Source organism: Primulina tabacum, chromosome 9 (genome assembly GCF_025594145.1).
Source record: "Primulina tabacum isolate GXHZ01 chromosome 9, ASM2559414v2, whole genome shotgun sequence".
NCBI classification, from domain to species: Eukaryota; Viridiplantae; Streptophyta; class Magnoliopsida; order Lamiales; family Gesneriaceae; genus Primulina; species Primulina tabacum.
This window is the reverse complement of record NC_134558.1, coordinates 21,935,136-21,943,076: the sequence shown is the minus strand read 5'-3', so window position 1 is coordinate 21,943,076 and position 7,941 is coordinate 21,935,136. Positions and strand designations below refer to the sequence as shown.

Below are 7,941 nucleotides of genomic sequence, written 5' to 3'. Positions count from 1 at the left end.
TAGCGACGATTAATTAAGGACGGTGTTTCTCTAAACCGTCGCTAATTAGCGACGGCTTAGTCAAAAACCGTACCAGAAAAACTTACAATCTGACTAAGCTAATAATATTCATGATCTTAACTAACACTTTGAAATTTACCAAGAATTGAAGCGAAAAAACTTACCCTAAATCGAAACTAAAATCGTGCAAGAGAGAAAAATTTATCGTAGATGTGGACGGTGTGGAGGAAAATGGACCGAAAATACGAGTATTTATAGATAATTTGCGACGGTTTTTGGTAAAACCGTCGTCAATTTATTAAACCGTCGCTATTAGCTACGGAATAAAACCATCGCTATTAGCGACGGTTAAGTAAAAACTGTCGCTTTTATTTTAAGCAAAAACCTTGGCTAACAACGGTTGGTCTTTTACAATATAAAACTATAAGAAAAGACAACATTTTATAAAAACCGTTGTCGTAGTTCTAAAAAAATCAGCTCAAAGACAACGGTTTAAAACAAACCGTTGTCTTTGACCCTTGACAAAACATATATAGACAACGGTTTACAAAAACCTTTATAGTGGCCTAAAAAAACCCGATCATAGACAACGATTTTTAAAAACCATTGTCGTATTCATATCAAAGACAAAAGTTTTTAAAAAACATTGTCTATGAGCGGGTTTTTTTAGGCTACGACAACGGTTTTTGTTGAAACCGTTGTTAAAAGAAAAAACACAACGGTTTTAATAAAAAATCGTTGTCTTTTGAGTGTTGTTGAAGGCATGTTTTCTTGTAGTGGTTACAAAATCTTAAAAAAATGTATGTATATGAAAATTTTATGGTAATAATATGATGTATATAATGTTAATCATGTTTAAATAATTATGTATATCACATAACAATATTATAATAAGATGTCAGAGATTTCTTTCATATAATATTGTGACATTATACAAATATATACATAATTATTATATAACACAATAAAAATATATACGCAGTGAAATAATAACATCAAATTATTATAATGAGGTGTCATATACTCATTTTATATAATAACATGATATTATTCAAATATATATATATACAATAAATAAACAGTAACACAATAAAATTATATAAGCAGTGTAATAATATAATCACATCATCATTATAATGAGATGTCATAGACTCCTTTTTTATAATAACATGATGTTATATATTAAATATATATACATAAAATTAAATAATGTGTAACATAAATATTCTCACTTTTGAATATTGTTACATTTTTCTTGTGTTTTGGAGTTTGGAAAAATATGGAGATCCTTCGAGTATCGTGCTTCGAGTATCATGCTGATAACGTGTTAAAAATAAAAATTTACGGTAAAAAAGTAAAAATCTCAAACTCTCAAAATATATTAAACTACACACTTTATAAAATTTTGTTTGCTCAATTGTGTTCTTCTTCACAAATTGAGAGACCTATTTATAGAATTTCTTTGGAAATAATCCAAAAATAAATACAGCATTACATACATCATCACACACTAATTTTCAATAATTCAAACTCTTTATTTTCAACATTCAATAATTTCAACTCTTTATTTCAACACATCTATATTTTGTCAACTCACACATTATAATTTTTGGAACAATTAAGCGCGACATCTATAGATGTCGGTATCGATTGTACTGAGTGCATCATCAAGTGTACCTTTTATCCACAAGAGAATCTGACCTCGTGAAAGGCATACATAGCTCCCACCACACCAAAAAGTTTATTCAACCACATCCGTTTGATAGTTCGTCACTTTGCTATAATCAAGAAATGTTAGAATGTTATCAATTAATAATTTACAATATATAGTTCACGGTTTGATCAAAAACAGAAAAAGAGACGTCCGATTTCCCTAGTTTAGGTTGAGTTCTTACTATCCTAAGCATATTTTCTCCAATGACAATATTTTAGGTCATTCGAGGTCTTTAGGAAAAGATACGAGTCTCACATGACCAAAAAAAAAAAAAATTGGACCCCAAGGGTAATGCCTTGGGTAACATCTCATCAGCCCTAGATTTATAGATCACCGTCTTTGTTGCCATAGGATATGGGAAAATAAAATATCTATTTCCAAAAATAAACAAATGAACAATACTAGAAAAATCAAGATTTTCTACAAATCTTTCATGTATTGTGATAATTTATTTATTAAAAAAAAAAAGATAAAGGGAAAAGAAGCATCCAGTCAATTCATACTCCACAAAATAACACTACGTAACTTGTATAAACAGGCAGTGTTAAATTGCCCTGTAATTCTTGGTTTATCATTGCTTTCCACAACAAAACCCCAGGCAAAAAGAAGGGGTGGAACAGGAACGCCTTCGTGTTCATACCCTGTCAATTCTTCCGATGAGGGAATGAAAGACGGGTGCGAAGCGGTTAGAGTTAAATCATGGTAAAGAATGGGAGCCACATCGTATCATTTCCATTCCGAAAAGGAGAGCATAGATAGAGACAACTGGATCCAAAATTTGAGCAGTGATGCAATGCAAATACCTAAATGGGAAGTTGCACGGTTTGTAGTTATTCAAAAGGCTAGTGAAAAGGCTAAGGTGTTGCAAGATCTCTCGAGACTCGAGGGGCTGTATAGATTTATTCGAAATGATAATGGTGGCCATGTGATTGTATCAAGAACACAGATGATGCATCTTGCAGAAAATATATGCGAAGAACCTATATATGGTTTCAAAGGGAGGCAACAGATAATGTGACGAGTTGATAATTATTTTCAGCTCGAGGTGTGAACCTTGCTTCCCTGAATTGGGTTACTGCCACCAGGAACACTAGATTGGGGAAGGGGGTGGGTCACTCTTAGAGAATATTGAACCGACTGAAGAACTTGAACTGTTTGTTGAGGACACTTGTGATGGGAACCCGTCTTTTCTTGAACCAGAAAGAATTTCGGGCCTTAAGTCCGATGAGGATGATGATGGAGCCAAATTTGTGTTTGTGGATCCCACTGGGTAAGGCGCAATAGGCACATCGGTCAGAGTTGATGTCGATGGACTGTAACTCAAAATGCTCATTGGGTGGTCAAATTTGCACGATGGACCAAATTTGCATACTCCATTTTGGGAATAATGAGAGCAGACTGATGCACCCTGAAATCAAAACGAGCGATTATGAGAAAGGTCAGCATGATGAAACAGAAGAGCATATGAACAAGAGACCACAGAAAAGGCGTACAGGTAGCAGTTTGGGAGTGTGCACAATGATAAAGATTGAGTGAACATAATGAGGAAAGATTAAACAGAGTTAAATTCTTACTGTGCTTAAAGGCAGACCTATCATACTAAGCACGGAATCTGTTTTTGGTGCATTCCATTCTGGGGGATGGTGATACTTACATGTAGGCCCAAATCTACAATGCCCGGTCCTTAAATATTACCGACATTCTAGTTGGCCAAGTCTTTCTGCAAAGGCATGTTCCTCTAGACTGCTTCTTGAGAGGCCACCAGAAGAAGTTACAGAAAGATATGGTCCTGCATATGCGGTCGCTGAAGGATATAACGGTGCTAATCCATAAACTGGGCCTGCACCACTGGTGGGTTGAGTACTTGGCGAGGCCACGGGACTAACTGACGCCTATACCAATGTACTTGTACATGTTAATGTAAAATACAAGCATCAAAACATTCTTCAGATTAAACAACAAGCTTCAGCCGCACCTACCGGATAGGGGGTCCAACCAGGAACAGGAACAACTCCTGGGGAAACGAGCAAGGGGCCATAATTCCCAGGAACATAAGAACCTGAAAGCACAGTTGGTCTGGCAGTGGGCCAGTTGCTGGATACTAACCCATATTGTTGAGAAGATTGGAGAGGAGACTGCATGGTTGGATAAACAGCAGGTGCGAGCATGGCTGCATTGGCAGCCAAAGCTTCAGGGACAGGGGCTTGAGGTGGCACATGTATCCCAGATGGCTGAGGATGATCAAATTTACAAGTGACACCAAACTTGCACTGCCCTGTTTTAACATAATATGAGCATTCATTTTCGCCCTGCAACAAGGACAACATGAGAGCTCGATTTTTTGAGAATATTATGTAAAATGAAAACAAAAAAAAAGGGGTAAAAACATGAACATGATGAAAAATTTCAGAGTGGCATACCGGCTTCAAGGGATATCCGTAAAAATTCAGAGTCAATGGGGCTGGTGATTCGGCACCGTGCTTTGGATGGTCATACTTGCAGGAAGCACCAAATTTACACATTCCAGTCCGCATGTAGTACTACAAAATTGGTGCAAACAGTGTAGTAGTTATCATTTCACCAATTAAATTACTGTTTGCATAAGAGGGAAGATTGGTGCGCTCAACAGAAAGGAAAGCAGATTACTTAATGAAAAGGATAGAATTATAGAACAGCAAAAAGCAGTTACATTGATGACAGAATAGCAAGTTGTAATGAAGTAAGTGCTGATTGCTAACTGCAGCACAAATGTTTAAAGGATGTGACCTGATAACTATAAAGGCCACTTCAGATGTCAGAGCAAAATTGGGAATCATGAAATTTACATTCAAGATAGTATGATTTTATTAAATTATGAAATAGAATTAGCTCTTTTTTTGGTTGTTTATAGAATCAATGTCATAGGAAACAACACAAAAACACAGATGAACAAAACACGGCATGACACATTTCTCTGCAGAAATTATTGAGCAAAACATAGTCAATCTGAAAGATATAAACCTAGGATGGTGACAGCCGAAATATGAGAGAGAAAAAAAATCAAACTTGCGTCTTTTACTGGTATAGCTGATTCAGAGAATTATAACATGACCTCCTTACTGGCTACTGCAACAGAAGTAATTAAATGTTCCAGCTTGAATTAACTAAGAAATTAATATTTTTTACTCCACAAACAATAGAAAAAACAAAGAGAGAATGAATAAATGGTAAGCAACACAAAATTTGGTTGTTTAAAAAAGGAAATTTTGAAATTCTATGACAGAATCTCCCATGCGTGCGTTGTAGATTCTAACATTTAACACAGCAGTTAAATCTTCATATACAGGAGACAGACTTACAAAATTATTTTGAAAATCAGAAAACAACAAAAATCAGCTTATTATATTTGAACATAAGCCAAATGAGACAAAGGGAAATAATACAAACAGCGAGCAGTCGAAGCACCATCGATCAATAAGGAAAAGCTTAGCCTCCCAAAATAGATGAGGCAATTAACAAATTACTTAAGGTTATGTCTAAAACATGCATCTTTTGCCAACACCGAGTACTTGAGCGTGAGTCAGAACTGTAGAGTCTTTAATAAATGCAGCAACGAGAAGTAATTGGTTATATAATTAGATAAATGATACATGTACAACAAGGATTACACACACGGTTACACATTGCTTTTGATATTATAAAACTACCTCATATAGCATAACTCAAATAATTATAGGTCGTCAGTAAACAGATCTTCCCAATTCTGCAGACTTAAATAACGTTAAGAACTTGCCAAAATGAGAACCACCTTTCAGTTACCCATTTTACATGCAAGGAAAAGGACGAATGCAGAACAAACAAACAGAGACTCGCACTTCTAAAACCAACAAGATGACAAATTAATCATTAAGAAGCACCATCAAAAAATTGATGTTCATACAGCAAGAAACAAGCAACGAAAAACTCAAGTTCAAAAGGTAATATTGAGCACTTACTACTTAGAACTTTGTGCTGTATAGTGTATACCACATAACAATCTACATATTGTACCAAATTATTCCTATAGAATTAGGCATGTCAATTTATACTGAAGAAGGATTAAACATTTTTTACATGAACGTTCGCAAAGATTCTAAAGCCAAAGAAACACAAGTAATTATATACCTGACAGACAGGTTGCCCAAAACGTTCGGGGAATTCACGTCCACCGGCACTCAAAGTTCCCACTGCCTATGGTTGGTAAAACAGCAATTTTTTTATCAGTCTATGAGATCATCTAAAACGTAAATTTTTCCCAGTTTTTCTTAGCATACAGCAGCTATACTTCGTTAAAACAAGAAAGGTTCCACTTCCGCCCAAAATCATATCAAATTTAAATTCAACAGTACACGTGCACCAGATTACTGCCATCGAGGAAATGTAAATGTCTCTTTTCCAATTTATTCCACTTCTATCTAATATATGGAGCATAAACTCCAACAAAACCGTAAAGAATTAATTTTTAACTCAAATTGCAATAAAATATTTGCAAAGTCCGTCAAGCTATTGACGTAATCATCCTAAAGCTGATACTATTCCCAGTCGATTTCATCAAAACAAGAACCAAATACATATAAAGCTTAGATTTTTACCGAAACCATAATAATAAAATTTAAAAACTTGATAAAATCCAGCCTTTTCTCCAAAGTTCACAGCAATCGTGCATCGAAAAATCAGAATAACTCACTAAATCTAGAAAACCCGATGATTTTACCACGCTACGATCACGGGGATGATTGAACCTGCACCGATTGCCGTATCCACAGAACCCAGTCCTCGAGTAATAGATACAAACGGGCTCATCAGGCCTCTCGGGGTATGAATCAAACCCACCACCAAAACCTAATCGCCACATAGGTTCTGCATTCAGGGAAAACCCCACCTCAACTCAATCAAAGTTACGAAACCTCAAGCCGAATCCAGAGAAATACGACTCATTTTCAAGCGAAATTCAGATAAAAATGAAATGCAACAGACCTTCAAGCCCTGTTTCGCCGCCCGGTCCCACCCATTCCTCCACGGGTACCACCTCCATTGCTTGGATCCCACTGTAACTAGCCATATGTGTGCACATAAAGAAACCGCTTCTCTCTCTTTCTCTATGATATTTACACAACTACACTGTACTATTAACACATAAAGATGTTACGCAAAATTTGTGTAAAAAAAAAAGATATTTGCAGATATTTGTACAAAATTCACAGCTTTGTGTGTGTGAGAGAGGAGTTCTTGATGGAGATACATTATTTTATTTTCAACCCATAAATCTATTTTGGTGTAGTTTTTGCATCAAAATAATACAATTTCTGCACCAAATATAACATTCATCTCCAACCCTTTTACCTCAAATCTTATCCTAGAAAATATATTCATATAATATTTTTTTATTTACTATTTATTTATAAATTTAACAATATAATTACAATTAATGTTAATATTAGTATTATAATTATAATTTTAATTTTATTAATAGTTAAATTTATTTATTTGATTCTTATATATATTAACTCTAATATTTATAATACAAATTAATACAAATGCTTCATTATTAAAATTGGCATAATTTTAATACAGATAATTTATTTTTAGAACTTAATATGAATCATCTTTGTCTTTTATCCTTTTATATCGAGCGAGAAATTCTTGATGATTTAGTTTGTTTATCTTTTATTATATTTGCATTTAAATTATATGAATTCGAATTCGTATTTTTATTTTAACTGTGTACTTGAATGTTTAAATATTATTCAATAAATTTGTGTGTTAGATGTTTTATTATAAAATTATTGTAAAATATATTTATAAATTTATATAATTAAATATTTTAATTTTTATGATTTTATATTTAATTATTAAAATAATACAATAAATATTATCTAGTTATTAAAATAATATAATAAATATTATACGATTATTTAAATATATCTAATTATTAAATTAATATAATAATATAATATTATTATATAAATTGGACATGAATCCTGCGCCAAAATAGCGTAAAAACGTTATTTTGACGCAGGGTTGGAGATGACCTTAGCATTTGAGGGGGGAGGGGTTTATTTATCACTAATGGACGTACACACTTGTTATGTAAGTATAATATTTTTTATAATTTATTTAATTTTTATTTAAAATAAGATCAAAATATAATTATAATTTTAATTTTTTATTCGATTTTGACATTGATTTCATGTTGATGTATTATCAAA

General features: G+C 33.4%; 1 pseudogene; it reads right to left on the bottom strand.

Moving 5' to 3' along the window:
* Positions 1–2,174: 2,174 nt before the first annotated feature.
* LOC142554989 (zinc finger CCCH domain-containing protein 34-like) lies at positions 2,175–6,934 on the bottom strand (annotated as a pseudogene).
* Between the last annotated feature and the right edge of the window lie 1,007 nt (positions 6,935–7,941).